At 44.9% G+C, this 16,508-nt stretch overlaps 1 protein-coding gene across 12 annotated transcripts in view; it reads right to left on the minus strand.

Annotated features, from left to right (window-relative positions):
• The window catches only part of mical2a (microtubule associated monooxygenase, calponin and LIM domain containing 2a), a 253,781-nt gene that overhangs the window by 165,762 nt on the left and 71,511 nt on the right, over positions 1-16,508 (minus strand). The gene's annotated exons all lie outside the window — the stretch shown is intronic.

Below are 16,508 nucleotides of genomic sequence, written 5' to 3' on the forward strand. Positions count from 1 at the left end.
TAATTACGCAGTCGGGGATTTCCTGGCGAATAGCGCAGCGGAGCGGGCAAGGAGTCCTATCTGGGTGCCATGTTTAAAAGGCACTCATATCACACCTTGGAATTTGGAACTGGGCATGGCTGGCAGGAGTCAACCAGCATGGCCCCAAGGTTCAGCGATGCCTCGTTGGACACACTTCTCCGAGCAATGGAGGACAGGAGGGATGTCCTTTATCTGAGGGGTGGGAGGAGGAGGCCCAACCATCTCACCACACCTACATGGAAGGAGGTCGCCAGGGTGGTGAGCGCCAGTTCAGCTCATAGGAGGACCGACTTGCAGTGTGGAAAAAGAATGAATGACCTAATTCACGCCGCCAGGCTCAATGAGCCCTCTACCCCAATACTCACCTCACTGAATGGGAACAGGGACATGATCCTCAATGGCAGGGACACTATCTGTGCTGCCAATGCCTAAAAGCCTTTCGCAAGGTGCTAGGGTGCTGCCTCACAGCCCCATGGTAGCCCATGTAGTCTGCAGGTCGATGATCCTGCCACACTGAAGGCACAAACTTGGGGTGGGAGGGGGTTGCTGGTTGGCATAGAGGGTAACTGCAGAGAACTGAGACACCCAATCAGTGGGCTTGCAATGATATCCAGCTCTGTCGGGAGAGGTGGACACTGCTGAAACAGGTAGGCAAGTGCGAGAGCGCATCAACATGGAGACATCCTTGACTGCCTGCAGTGATGTCAGCAAATAAGGATGCCTGAAGCCAGTGGTTCCATCAGGGTGGAGGGGAAACTCCTCCCAGAGCTAGTGAAAGATGAGGTTGTGGCCTGTCATTCCTGTGGCCCTGCCACTGGGTGTGGCGTTTCCAGCTCCAATGGGCCCCGTAGGCTACCACTGGGAGGTCACTTTGACTTAGCTGATGGCCTCTGAACTGGGTGGTAATCCTCTCTGACATTGATAAAGTACCAGCAATACATTGCAAAATGGCCCCTAAGTGATGTTTCAATTGCCTTAATTGGCTGCCTACATCAGTGGAGTGGGCAGTTGACCCTGCTCCCAGCCTGCCTTGGGAAACGTACCCAGAGACAAGAGTGTGCCAGGGAGCCATCCGACATAACTCTGCCAGCTCTTCCTCCAACTCAGTCTCTACCAGGCTGGAAAAATTCATCCAAAACCCTTTCCCCCTTGTCTCCCTTAATGAGAGCGTAAAAGGAGCAACAGTAGATCATTTGACCTTTCACCCTTCCCTGCCATTCAGTAAGATCATGACTGGTCTTCTATCTCAACTCCACCTTCCTGCACTATCCCTTAATACCCAAAAATCTATCAGCCTCTTTCTTGAATATAGTCAACAACTGAGGATCCAGAGCTGTCTGCAGCAGAGAATTCCAAAGACTCACAACCCTTTGACTGAAGAAATTTCTCCTCATCCTCAGTTCTAAATGCCATCTTCCTCCTCCTCTAGTAGGATGAAGCCATTTGAAAGTTCGCTGGTCTATGACTGCAGGATTGCTGGATGATGCACTGCTAAATGTCCTGTGTAATTCCTATGCTATTGATTCATCATGAACCACACTGAATTGTCAAACATCCAGCATGTGAAAAGGAGGGTGTTTATTGCCTTTTTTGGTAATTCATTAAATCTGGCAGAAAATGACATAACCTGGCATGGTTGCAGGGATGTTATAAAGGCAGCTCATGGTATAAGCATCTCTCTCACACACTGACACACACAGACACAATCCCACCTCAATGCCTTTGCATTTAAAATTTTCTTTCAAAACTAGCATCTTTAACTATTTGACCCCATCAGTCGCTTCCCTCTGGAAGGGTTCACATCAGATGTTCAAGTGTCAGGTTCATAGGTCGGTGGGGGGAGTGGAAGAGCAGGTAGTTTACAATCTGTTACCTGGGTGTCAGTCTGCAGATGGCGATTTACTGCTCACTGTCAACTGTCCACTATTAAGTAGCCACTATTGAAAGAGCTTAATCTTCATTCCCAGAGCTGGCAATTGGAAATCGACTACTCTCTCTCTCGCTCTGTCTCACTATAATCAGCCATGTTCTTTCTCCACCATCTGCAAGTCTTGATTATAAAGGAGGTTTCAGAGAGGTGACCATGAAAGGGCATAGTATGAATTCACTGGCAATAATAAGTAAGAGCAATTTTTAGTCATTATTTAATCAACGGCTAACATTGCCAAGAGGATTGCTGGCTTCAAACCCGTTTACTTAAGAGCCCTTAGTTACCGTGGTGTTTTTAGCAATAGTTTTTGTGATCCTTTCCCAACTCCCCTCTATGCCACTATGACCCAAAACCATCATCACTTGTTACTGGGTCCTCAGGAAAATTGAGTAAATGTATCCAAAGTTCTTAAGCTCCTTCCAGAAGAGCTACAAACAGAGTGTTATTGGAATTAATGATGCTCAATCTCTTTTTCTACTGTTGCCAATACTCAAACTGATAGCTCAAAAAAATCATTAATTACTCTCTCAAGTGGACTGGCGAGTTGTTCAGTTCAAGAAGAAAACTTGGAACCACCTTCTCAAGGGCATTTAGGGGTGGGCAATAGATTCCGGCCTTGCATGCGATGCTCACATCCCAAGAATGAATTAAAAATATTTGACAGTTAACTCACTCAATTAATGTTATACTTTTGATTAGTTTGTTCTACAGGCTCATTGATAAAACGATTAAGCCTTGTGCTCTCTAGCTTTTGGATATATTTCAGATATATGTAGTAAACTCCATCCCTAACAGCACTGTGGGGCATACCTACATTATACAGGATTGTAGTGGTTCAAGAAGGCGGCTCACAACCAGCTTCTCATGGGCAACTAGCGATAGGCAATAAATGCTGGCCTAACCCACGTCCCATGACTGAATTTTTAAAAAAATTCACGTGATTTTTTTATTAAGACTACTCAATCCCCCATAGTGCTATACATGGTGAGTTGTGACCCAACTGAAATTTTCAGGTGAAGGAGAGTTAAAGGTCAGGGGATGTGTGGACCAGGGTGAACAGCCTCCATTTTAAAACGGAAAAAAGAAACATGCATTTCAAAAGCGCCTTTCACGATCTCAGGGCATCCCAAAGTACTTCACAGGCAATGAATTGCTTTTGAAGTGTAGCCACTGTTGTGATGTAGGGAATGCAGCAACCAATTTGCACACAGTAAGCTCCTGCAAACAACAATGAGATAATGAGGTTACCTGTTTTTAGATGTTGGTTGAGGGATAAATATTGACCCAGTACACCAGTGAGAGCTCCCCTGTTCTTTTTCAAAAGTGTCAGGAATATTTTGTGTCCATCTGACAGGGCAGTAGGGGCCTTGGTTTAACGTTTCATCCAAAAGACAGCGGCTCACATTCTGCAGCACTCCTTCAATACTGTACTAGACCATTAATCTAGATTTTCTGCTCAAGTCTTTGGATGGACTTTGAACCAAAAACCTACTGATTCACAGGCAAGATAAACTAACACCATTCTGATGTAGAAATTTGTTGGGGCCAATTTTTGAGCATGGAGCATGTGCCCCAAGTGAGAGGCCCGAGTCCCATGCAATTCAACTCTGAATGACTTCAGCTACAGCATGCTTCAGACATACCAGCATGGGATAATGCAGAGGCTACAACGTCTGACAATTCACTCAGCCTCTGACATGGAGGCTAAGCTCCCACACAGGGAATTGATAGCACATCGCGTGTGTGTATTATGACCAGTTTGTACCTTTTATCTGTGATGGGCATCACCATGCATTTCAGTATCACATTCTGCAAGCCTGCAGTAGCATGGTGGTTATGTAACTGGGCTAAGAATCCAGAGCTCTGGATAAGTAATATGCAGACATGAGCTCAAACCGCACCCTGGTAGCAAATTCAGTTAACTAAATACAAATCTGGAACAAAAAGACTACTCTCAGTTATGGTCGCCATAAAAGTACTTGATTGTGGTAAAAATACATGTGGTTCATTAATGGTCCTTGGGGAAGGAAATTTGCTGTTTTATCTGGTCTTATATGTGACTCCAGGCCCACATCAATGTGGCTGATTCTAAACAACTCTCTGCGATGGCGTAGGGAGCCACTCAGTTATAAATCGCCTCGCATATCCACACGAACTGTAGTAGTTCAAGAAGGTGGCTTACCACCACCTTCTCAAGGATAATTAGAGATAGGCAACAAATGTTGGTCTTCAGTCTCTCAGTTTCATTGGGTCCATTAGACTCGCTTGCTATAGTTTCCTCATTTGTGGCCCATCTAGGCACCCTTACTGCCATCCTATGCCACCACAGTGCTTCCTTCAGCTGATTGGGTAGAAGGTTCTGCAGTTCCGATGGCACCTAACAGCTGCCCGTGAGGATACCAAAATGCTTGACATGGTAAGATTGTAAATTACTATGAGGCGCTGCTGTCCACATTTGCGTGATAATCTTTTAAAAATGCATTTTCAGGATGGGGTCAAGGCTGGTATTTATTGCCCATCTCTAATTCTCCTAAGAAAGGCAGCAGTGGGAATGTTCTTGAACTGAATGGCTTCATAACCTATTTCAGAGAGCAGTTAATAAATTAGGAATTGACAGGTTCTAGTATTGGAGAACTTTAGGTCTCTGCTCATACGGAGCGAATGCAAATATTCTTGTGTCTGTGGGGCATGTTTTAAAATGAGAGAGTTCACATGTCGACTAGAGACGTCATCTTTACAACAAACTCCACAGGAAGTGAATAATCCATCATCCTGTTTGCATTGGCCTGTTTCTGCTTCCCAGCTCCAGGTAGCGCAAAAACTAATCAGCGCTGGCCACGGCATACGGAATATTATACACCAAAAATTATTATTTGCTTGCTGTTCCATTTAAGAGAAAGGAACTCCCAAAGGAAGAGCCTTCCTTATCCTGTAAATCAACTTTTACATGAAACTTGTAGCAACTCTTTCTTATTGTTCTCCTCAATCCAACGCGTTCTCCATTTGAGATCAAGTTTTCTTTTTGCTTAGCCGGTGCCCAGCCTACATGGAACGCAGTTACCAGTCTCCAAATCAAACTATTTGTTGCTTCCGTGTCTTCCGTGTCTTGGGGAGCAGCATGAAGCAGTGGGAGAATAGCAAACAGCCTGACAGGGTGGCATTGTCATTTCTTCTACAACGTGGCGCTCTTGTGGCTCAGTGACTGGTACTCTTAACTGAGATACGGACACTGGAAGAGTCTAATACAGAATGCTTGCATTCATCCTGCATTTAAGGGAAAGCTAGATTATCACCTGGGGGACAAAAGAATAGAAGGATATGCTGATAGGGTGAGATGTAGGAGAGTGGAAGGAAAGTCACATGCAGCACAAACAGAAAGGAGTAGATGGGCAAAATGGCCTGATCCTGTACCTTCCATGCAAATCTATGCAACCCTGAAGGGACAGGCCCTCTTTATCCAAATTCAGATAACTTAGGTACAGGTCAACACAGCATAGGCCCACTGTTGCTCAGAATGCACGGCGTTACAGGTTGGAATTTAACCAAATAAAATGGTAAAGTCAACCCATTGCTCAGATTCCCATGGTTCCTCCAGCCAGGGCTTTACACTGGGGGACTTAATGGAGCCAAATGGAAACGAATGGTCATCATAAAATGATACAGCAGAGGAGGCCATTTGGCCCATCATGCTGTTCCAGCTCTTTGAAAGAGCTATCCAACTAGTCCCACACCTCCATGATCTTTCCATTTTAAATACTCCTCCAATTTACTTTTAGACAGTCATTGTTGACTCTGTTACTGCTGCCTTTTCAGACACTGCATTCCAGATCATCGCCCTCTGCGTAAAAAATGTTCTCACCTTTCCTCTAACTCTTTTGACAATTACCTTAAATCTGAGTCTGCTGGTTACAGACATGCTTGCCAGTAAAAACAGTTTATCCTTATTCATTCTATCAAGACCCTTCATGAGCTTGAGCACCTCCATTAAATCTTCTCTTAACCTATGCTCCAAGGCAGACAATCCCAGCCTTACCAGTCTTCCACATAGCTGAAGTCTTTTATTCCTGGAACATTCTAGTAAAGCTCCTCTGCACCCACTCCAAGGCCTTCACAACCTTCCTGACATGTGGTGCCCTGTGCTACTTGTATGAACATTTTAATAGACTCTCTTCAGATGCTGTGTTCTACAACACCAACAAACCGATCTTTCTTGAGAAGAAAATAGTTGACAAAAATCGGAAATTAAATCCAGTTGTTATCTTGCAGGATTTTGTTTTTGTGATGTAGAGATAACATGGACTCTTTCCAAGCAGAAGAAAAAAACCTAAAGAAACTTTCAACTGTAATCAGCCTCTAAATGACCTCTGGATCTAGTTAGACAACATTCCAGTTTGACCTTAAAAGGATCAAGCCAGATTAATTGCTAAATATCATAATTGCTAAATATCACAATGATGCTTCAGATCACCAACTATACATGAACATGACTCACTGGATAGCATTTACCACTGTGTTTCACAGCTGGAGGATCATGAGCTCGGTGAAAGATGCTTTTTGGTTTGCCCGAAACTTTTTGGTCTTCCAGTGCAAAGAGTTGTCCCTGACCGAGTGTTGCAGACTGGCACATTCCAAGGTCCAGGACTACGTGCTGAGGGACGCACTAAAGCATGGGGCAGCCGGCGCAAAGGCGCAATGGGGAAAAGTCGCTGTCTAAGACCTTTCTGCCATAGTGCACCGAGGGACTGGGAACTGTTTACAGCCCCTCAGGCTGTACAGCTCCAAATTAATGTATGCATTGAATAACAGTTGTATTATAATTGTATTGAAGCACCTCAGAGTGCAACATGATGTATGTTGATAGTTCCAATACCACTGTCTGATTGTCTGCATTGACCATATTGAAATGATTGTAATATTTATTGACTGTATTGAAGCACCTTGTGATCCATGTGTAAAAGTTGAATCAAATTGTACTTTTGTGATAGTGATTTAAAAATGTTTTGTAATGTTCTTCCAGATATTTTATGAATAAAGTATATTTTTCAAAAAAAAAATTTGCCACTGTGCTTCAGAAGGTTGTCAGAGACTTGAGCACAAAATCCATGCGGGCACACCCAGTGCAGTACTGCAGGAGTGCTGCATTGTCGAAGGTGCCTTCTTTCAGATGAGATGTTAAACTGAAGCCTCACCTGCCCTCTCAGGTTGATGTAAAAGATCCCAAAGCCACTATTTTTTGAAGAACAGGGGAGATCAGGCAAGCATCCTGGACGAATAATTATCCTGCTTAAAAACAGGATCGTCTGGTCATTGCTGTTTATGGGATCTTGTTGTGCACAAATTAACTGCCATGTTCCCTACATTACAACAATGGACGGAATCGTCCCAGAATTGCAGAATTGTGGTAGTGTGCGTAAAAAACGACATTTTACCTGCCGGCCGCAATGGTGGCTTTTCATGCAGTATTGTCCGTTTCCTGCCTGATTAATTATGCAGACACAGGAAAGGTGTCGTCTCACTGGCAGGCGGCCTCTGAAATGCCCACCACGCCATTACCTCACCCTTTCCTCACTCCGGGTGCCATATTTAAACTGCAGCCACGCACACAGTTCGCAATGTTTGCAGCCCAGGACTGCTCCAGTGAAGACATGACCCCGAAGGCCAAGAAGAGTTCAGTGACCGGTCACTGGAAAGCCCTTTGGAGTCCCATCGTGATGTCCTCTACCCCCACTCTGGCCGCAGGAGGTCCAGCAATCTCACCACTCCAGATTAGGAGGCGGTGGCAGTGATGGTCAGTGCCAATGCTACACAGAAGAGATTGGCCATCCAGTGCAGAAAGAGGATGAATGATCTCATCCATACCGCCAGGGTAAGGTAACCATCTCATCACTCTAAACTCACACACTCACAGGCCTGTCACACATTCACTGGCATTTCACCCACTGCCAGCTCAAGGGACATCACCACTCACTCTCTCACACACACACCCTCACATCTCCATCTGGCCTCATCTCCTCTGGAGACTGCCTTCTCAGCCCTCGCCAGCTTGAGGTCACTTGCACAGATCAACTTGTGCCCCCACACATCCTGGGAAACCCCCCATTCCCCAGTACAGCCTTTGTCCCGCAGCCCCTTCCCTTGACTGAAACCACTTCTCCCCCTTCCCCAAGCAAGCCGTAGCCCTGCAGCTGTTAAAAACCCACCCCCACCTTACAGCTGGCCTGGTAGGTAGACACCTGCCCTTGAGCCCCACTAAAAGTGATGTTGACCGTGAGTGCTGCCTGAAGCAAGGTTGGCAAACAAACCTCGCAGTCCTGAGTGACGTGCAGCTCGCCAGGTGCTCGTTGCTTATGTACAGTTGTGAAACACGTCGGTGTGCTGTCATGCCGACATGCCTGTATGGTCCAGCGTGAGGGGATGATTCCGGCAGGCAAGGCTTATAGTGAGGTGATAAAGTATTGAAATTAGGTTCCCGATGTGCGGCGGTGAGAAATGCGACCCACCATTGACAAGTGGATGATTGCAAAATGGTTTCATAATGGCCTAAAACTATTTTGGGCCTTCTCATCTGCTCATGCTGCCAAACATGCCCACCATCGACGGGAGAGGAAAATTCTGCCCAATGAATACACATTAATAGTAATTCACTGGCTGTAAAGCACTTTGGGACATCGTGACATCATGAAAGGTGCTGTAGAAATGCAAGCTCTTTCCCTTTTCCCTTTAGAAATAAAGTGACCTCGCTAACTACAGTGAGGAGAGTTTCTTCGGGCAATTTTTGACTTTTAATTTAGTGTTGCTACTGAAGGGAATGGAAAGGATAGGGATAGGATGGAGGAAGTAAGTGCACGCTTCCCAGTGCAGATCCTGCCATGGAGTAACCCCTTCAGCAACACATGAAAACACAGCTTAAATAAAACCAAGCAACTTTCAGCACTAATAGGCTACATCGACACGACAAGTCAGCGTGAAGCAGTTTCAGCTTTCCACCAGCACTAAACTTTGGGGAGCAGGCCTGAAGCAAAGCAGAGTGGGACTTTTCTCCATCATAGTCTCAAAATTAGTGGCTGGGCCATTTAGGAGTCTTAACAGGAAGCACTTTTTCACACAAAGGGGCACAGAAATCCAAATATTGTTCCTGCAAAAGCTTGGTGGCGGGGGGGGGTGGAGGTTTGGGATCAATTAGTGCCTTCAAGACCAATAGATTGTTATTGGGCAAGGGTATTAAGGAGTTTGGAGCAAATACGGTTACATTGACCTGAGGTAGGAGATCAGCTATGATCTAATTAAATGGCATGGTAGAGGATCGAGGACTGAATGGCCTCCTCCTGTTTCAGGGAGTCCTATGCCACTTTGCTCAGTGCCTGGGCAAGGTCATTCCCATTATTGCTGCAGTGAAAGTGCCAGGCGAGATTGGGTCAACAGTTGTAGGGTGAATCCACATCAAAACTCCGAATTGGACTGTCTGAGCCACAGAGCATACAACAGCCTCCAGCTGTAATTAACAGGGAAAAAAGAAGCATTCCCTTAGTTGATTAGCGCAAAGCTTGATTTCAATTTGTAGACTCCGCCAATATTCATTAAAAAATCCAAAAGGGAATTCAGGAGAAACTTTTTTACCCAGAGTGGTGAGAATGTGGAACTCACTACCGCAGGCAGTGGTTGGGGGGAAAAGCATAGATACATTTAAGGGGAAGCTGGATAAACACATGAGGGAGAAAGGAATGGAAGGATATGCTGGTAGCTGAGATGAAAAAGAATAGTAGGAGGGTTGTGTGGAGCATAAACAGCTTTGGGCTGAATGTTCTGTTTCTGTTTTTTAACTAGTTTGTAGTATCACGTGAGCCACACAAGTAGAAATGAAAATGATTCAAACATTTAAGCATTTGACTCCATGAAATTCAGATCAGTATGACCCACATCGATATGTATCATTACAATCAGGAAGGCAACACTTAGAAAGATGCGGGGTTTATGTGAGGGACTCGGGCTAGCATTCCCAATTCAGCTGCTGATGGGGAATGGATCTTTGAAAAGTTATCTAAGTACCATCCGCCTTGTAACTGTGAAGGTATTCATAGGTTAGACAAGAATGTTCTCAAGTGAACATTTGCTACAAAACAGTGAAATACTGGAACATCAAAATTCATAAATCTTTACATTCCTTTACAAATTTAGCACTTGCTGGTTTTGCTTGGGAGATTTCCTGGTGCCCACAGCAAATAGTTTCCATTTGTTTTATATAACATGATTGCTGGCTACGCCCAGCAATGTTTTAGATGACCCCATGTAACTCATTCTCAGTCCTCACTGGGAGCCAAACTTTCAGCTCCCATTAAGTTTCGGCCCTTTAGGGAGAGCACTGTAATCCTGTCATAAACTGACTCTAACAGAACCATATCTTCATCTTATACCAGCAATGGTGGTTGGAGGTTGAAAGAGGCCCAATATTTGCCCCCACCTCCATCTGGCAATGTAGGTGCCCCAATGCAAGTGTTCTGAAGTATGTGTGGTGCAGCAGTAATAATTATTGGACTGACATTCCGGAGAACTGGTCTAATAATCCAGTGAATGAGTTCAAATCCCACTATGGTAATTTCAGAATTTGAAGTCCAATTTGAAAATCTGGAAATAAAAAGCTGGGATCATTAAAAGTGACAATGAAGCTATCAGATTGTTGCAAAAACTCAACTGGTTCACCAATGTCCTTTCGGGGAGGAAACCTGCTGTCCTTATTTGGTCTGGGCCTACATATGACTCCAGACCCACACCAAGGTGGCTGACTCTTAACTGCCCTCCAAAGTGGCCTAGCAAGCCTCTCAGTTGTGCCAAACCTGCTACACAGAACAACAATTCAAAAAGAAGCCCTACCACCATCTTTTCACATCACTGAGGGATGGGAAATAAATGTCACCCTGGCCAGTGATGCTCACATCTTCAGAATTTTTTTCTTTAGAAAAGTGGTCCTGGTATTAATTCAACTTGCGCCCTAAGGTAGACTTTCTGTTGTGATTCAAAAACAGTGCAACTTGGTATGACCTCCTGCCGTGCCAAACAAATCTCCCACGAACCTCACACCAACTTCCTGTTGTTACCATCACTCCATGTACAGAGGAAAATCAGATTTTACGCCCTGCCCAATTTTAACTTCCATTGAAGTTGCAAAACTATAATTACACACATGCAACTTATTTTTTTTCCAAAATCAACAACATACCAAAAGTTTGTGGCTACAAATACAGCCTGCTGGGAAGGATGGAATGAATGTTTGTAACATTTAACAAAAAGAAAAATCACCAGTTGGCTGGAGGGAACATGCTGGTCTTTTATCACAGACAGGATTGAAATGTTCCCTTTCTGTTGCTGGAAAAGGACATCACAAAAAGCAAATTTTCACAGTCTCAACCCAGCTCCAAATGGACTGACCCGCAGCCCAAAACTGACCAGCTCACTCAAATAAAAAATACACCCAAGAATAACCATTGTGCAAATGGAAAAATGGTTGGTATTGGATTACAGAATTTTACAACACTGTTGGAGGTCACCCAGCCCTTTTGAAAGTTATTGAATCTGCTTCTACCATTTTTTCAGGTGGTGCATTCCAGATCTTAACAACTCACTGCATAAAAAGATTTCTCCTCCTCTCGCACTCTGGGTCTTTTGCCAATTATCTTCAATCTGCCCCCGGTTTACCAACTCTCCTTCCAGAAGAAATGGTTTCTCCTTACTTACTCTCTCAAGATGCTTCATGATTTTGAGCATCTCTATTAAATCTCCCCTTAACCTTCTCTGCTCCCAAGGAGAAAAGCTTCGCTAGTCACCACATAACTAAAGGTGGAGGTGTTTTCTCTGAAGTTGGGCTATACACTTTGCTGACAAAGAGATTGTTTGTTCTTGCCTATCTGCGCACTCAACCGCGTGTCTTTGCTCCAGTCAATTCTCTTCCAAAGTCCCGCTAACTCATTTGCTACTTTCCAAAGCCTCTTGAAAACTCTACTTATAAAGTGTGCCTTGCAACACCTACCCCTCCCCAATCTCTTCCCTGCTTAATGTGAGTATTCACTCTGTGACAGACTCAGAAATATTTCCTGTTTGGCGAGGATATAGTGAGAGATTGTTTCTTTTCTGACCCATCACAGGATGCCTGATGTAGAGCAGCATCAGTCTTCAAACATTTCAAGAAGCACAAATATTCACCACAGCTAAAAAGAAATTAAAAACATCTTTCTCAGAGTTTAAAAGTTTACTTGTGTTTAAATATCCTCCAGGCAACTCTTGACGAGCTTAAAATAACCATTCAGCCAGTTTGTTTTTATAAAAGAATTATAAGATAGCCATGATGAAAAAGAATGATCTGTCCAGAACCATGTGCTCTTTTTCCCTTGCAGCAACCAAACTGTTTTTTAAATAATTCCAGAAGTTTCCACCCCACTGCTCTATCTGGAGTCTATTATTTATGCCAATCATCCTTTGGTGCGAAGAGCTTGCTGATACTGTTCCCTTTTACCTGGTAGAACCTGTGTTCATGTCTAACACCCTGTACTTGATGAGCAGTAGCAACTGTCTTTGGTCCCCACCACAAACTCTGTCCCCTTGCCACAAAATTCAGCCCTTTCCCTGGCAACTGAACTGGACTGTTCGCAAACTTGGTGTCATATCAGGCCCTGAGATGAACTTCCAGCCACGAAGCTGTGCTAACACTAAGAGACCACTTCTCCCTGGATCACCAGCTTAACGTGGTGGAGAGGCTTGTGCACCCCTTGATCTTTCAGTGATGCCACCGGGAGCTCCTTGCTCCTCATAGGGTCACCCATGTGGCAGGGTCAGGGGGGAGCTGCCAGGCAAAAGTGCAGTCCGAAAAGCCCTCAACGACAGAACAGGTGAAGGAAGGCTGCGCGTTCCACCGGCTGCAAAGCCAGAAGGCTGCAGCGGCAAGGTGGGTCCAGTCACCGTGGCTGGACAAGTCACTGAAATCTGACAGCCAATCCATCAACATCAGGCAGAGGATGACGGTGCCCAAAGGTCCCCATGTTAAATAAAATCATGAGCAGGCTTCTACCAGGGTCCATTGTCAAGTACTGTGGTGATGGAGGATTAGCAATGGAGACAGGAACGTGAACCTGGGAATTCCTTGTCAAGAATCTGCACACAGGTGACAGATGCACGAAGGTCATTGGGCACCAGTGTTGAGACTAAGGTGCCTTTGGGCAGCAGCATCTGTGACTATGCAGCCCTCTTCAGGATACCCACTGCTCACCCAAAATGGGGAGGGCAGCCAGAAAAGGTGCCCTAAAAATAGGCTGCCCCACTTTCTCCTGCCTGGGGAACCACACCCTGCAGGGTCACCATCTTTGTGATCAAAGAAAGAAAACCTGGGATGTTAGGACACTCTTGGGTAATCTTAAGGGAGACTGTCCAGAAAGAAGCACTGCAGTCACATCATACAAGCTATCAAGAGTAAAACTGATATTGCCGCCCTCAGTGAGACTCACATTCCTGGGGAGAGGCAGCTGAAGAAGCAAGCAAGGGGGATACACCTTCCACTGGAAAAGAAAGGCCGACAGAGACCCTCATGTCCAAGGAGCTGGCTTCACCATCCGGAATAGGATCTTGGATAAACTGCAAGAACTGCCCAAATGCATAACTGAAACACTGGTGAAATGTTACCAACAGCTCAGCCATAACCAATTTGCCACCATCATCAGCGTTTGGCTTCAGTGAAGATGTGAAGGTAAAGTTCTATTCTGACTTTGATGAAGTCCTCACTGCCATCCCAAAAGAAAAGATCATCCTTCAGGGGAACTTTAATGACAGAGATGGCTGTGACTCCAATAACTGCTGCACAGCCATTGGGAAAACGGGGTGGGTATTGCAAATGATGTCCTCCTGCTGATAAAGTGTGCTTAGCGTAGCCTCATTATAACAAACAGCCTTTTCTGCCAGAAGGGCAAGTACAAAACCACACCGAGGCGTCCAAGATCAAAGAATTGGCACCTTCTGGTCCAAGATCCAAGCGACGTCTGTATCACTCAATCCACATAAGGGGACTGATGCTTGCTGGATAGATTATCAGCTTGTTCGACTGGTGATGAATATCCAACCAGCATCAAGACATCACAAGGCCCAAAAGACTAGGAGGAAGATGATCAATGTCTCAGCCCTGAAGCAGCCTGACCAAAGAGAGGAACTCCAAGTGCGGCTCATGACCAATCTGAAAAATCTCCACACATCCAATTCAATTCCAGAACAGTGGGATCAAAAAAGTGAACTGTACTAGACTCCTGTGTTCAGAATATTGGGTTTGTACATAGTCATCACCAGTACTCCGTGCCAAAACTAAACTTACCGTCATGGATATATATGTATATGATCTACAGTGTGTGTATGACCATGCTGTCACTGTCTATAATGGACCAATTTTGCAAGCCACTCTCAATCTCTTCAATTTTGCATACAAGAAGCATGGTCTGTCCTTGAATATTGTCAAAACAAAACTATCAACCCACTGCTGGCCAAATATTCCACTTCCCATATAGGTTGAGGCAGGGACTCTGGAATATGTTGAGCATTTCCCATACCTTGGATGCCACCTCTCTCAAAAGACCACGATTTACAAGAAGATCCAACACCAGGTCAGCTGTGCCAGCTCAGCCTTCTACAAACTGCAGCAGCGAGTGCCTGACAACAAAGACTTCTGCAAGTCAGCAGAAGTCCCAGTATACAGAGTAGCTGTCGTCACCACACTCCTGTACTGCAGCGAGACCTGGACTGTGTAACAGTGAGACATAAGAGTGCTAGAGAAACTTCATGAGCAAAGCCCCTGTTGCATCCTCTGGAATCAACGGGAAGCTGTCAAACTTGGCGGGGGAACACCGCCACCTGGAAGTTCCCTTCCAAGTCACTCATCATCCTGACTTGGAAATATATCAGTCTTCCTTCACTGTTGCTGGGTCAAAATCCTGGAACTCCCTTCCTAACACTACTATGGGTGTGTGCCTACACCACAAGGACAGCAGTGGTTCAAGAAAGCAGCTCACCACCACCTTCTCAAGGGCAACTAGGGATGGGCAATAAATGCTGGCCTAGCCAGCGAAGCCCACATCCCCTGAATGAATAATTTAAAAAATAAGAACTGACTGTGCAAAAAGGAATATGAAACCACATCCTCTTGCAGCAGATCTGTCTAGCACACTGGTAATGCTTCTTAAATGTACAGACACATGCAGCTGCTCACAATTAAGCCTCCTTAGTCACTCTGTATTGTGGGCAGAAACTGATGGAGGTAGACTCAGCATCATTACCATGTCCAGTAGCCAAATTTTCACTTTGACATGGTGATGGTGTCAAATTGAGCATGATCAGACACAGGGGAGCAAAAAAGAGAGACATGGACCAAGCCCTATTCTATGTTTAATCTTTATAGGGAACACTCAGTGAGTGCAATCTCCTGAACTGGATCTGATTGTCCGAGGATGCGGGGTAGGAATTTTCCAGGGTATTCTTCCCTTAGTGGCAGTGTGTGTGTATCCTGCCTCTCCCAAGAGATTTATACAGCTTAGATCAGGATGAAAAGAGAAAATAAAGATTTGCATCTCTATCACACTTTTCACAGCCTCATGACATCCCATAGTATTCTGCAGACAATGAAGTGCTTTTTGAAGTATCTTCATTGTTTAATGTAGGAAATGTGGCAGCCAATTTGCGCACAGCAAGTTCCCACAAGATTCTCAACCCTTTGAGTGAAGAAATTTCTCTTCATCTCAGTCCACATTCTGAGAATTTGGCCCCATGTTCTAGATTCCCCATCTGTCCACTGAGAAGGCAGATGGAGCCATCTTGGAAAGACAGCACTTCCAACTGTACAGCACTCCCTCGTTACTGCACTGAGAGATTCAGCATAGATTTCTGTGCTGAGTGTGTCTCTTGAGGATGTCTTGAACCCACAACCTTCTGACTCAGAGGTGGGAGGAAGAAGTGTTCAGTTATGATGCTCTGCCATCATGGTATGGGGTAGACTTGGTAGGCCAGCTGGTCTTTTCCTGCCTGTCAATCTTGCGTGTTCGCAATGAATTCCCAATCTCAGGCATCCTGCCATGGATTATTGAGTCAAAGCCACAGGTATCTAAAACTTGAAGGAAAATTACCTCAGTGCAGTCCCATTTGCGTATGAATGATCACTTTTACACTGACAGGGTAAGGAAAGGTTAGCCACACATTCTATGTGAGGGCCAATGACATGGTAAAAGAGAAACTGAAAAAATACAGAAATATTGTAGCTGCCAGATGAAAAAAAAACCAGGTCCATCTATTTCCATCCTGGTGATTGTTAGATCCAACCATAATGGAGATATTGATTAATCACATCGGTCAATCTCTACCAATTAGTCTACAAAACACCCAGACATGAGGGACAGGAATTTTGTGGCATCACTGAGATTCTGCAGAATTTTTAAATGTTGGATAGGACCCAGATCTGGAAATCCCGTCCCCAATTCTGACAGATTCATTTTCTCTTGGTAGGTGAAAGGGGGTGGGTGTGACTCACATGGGCAGGAAACTT

Source organism: Carcharodon carcharias, chromosome 10 (assembly GCF_017639515.1).
Source record: "Carcharodon carcharias isolate sCarCar2 chromosome 10, sCarCar2.pri, whole genome shotgun sequence".
In the NCBI taxonomy this organism is placed as follows: Eukaryota; Metazoa; Chordata; class Chondrichthyes; order Lamniformes; family Lamnidae; genus Carcharodon; species Carcharodon carcharias.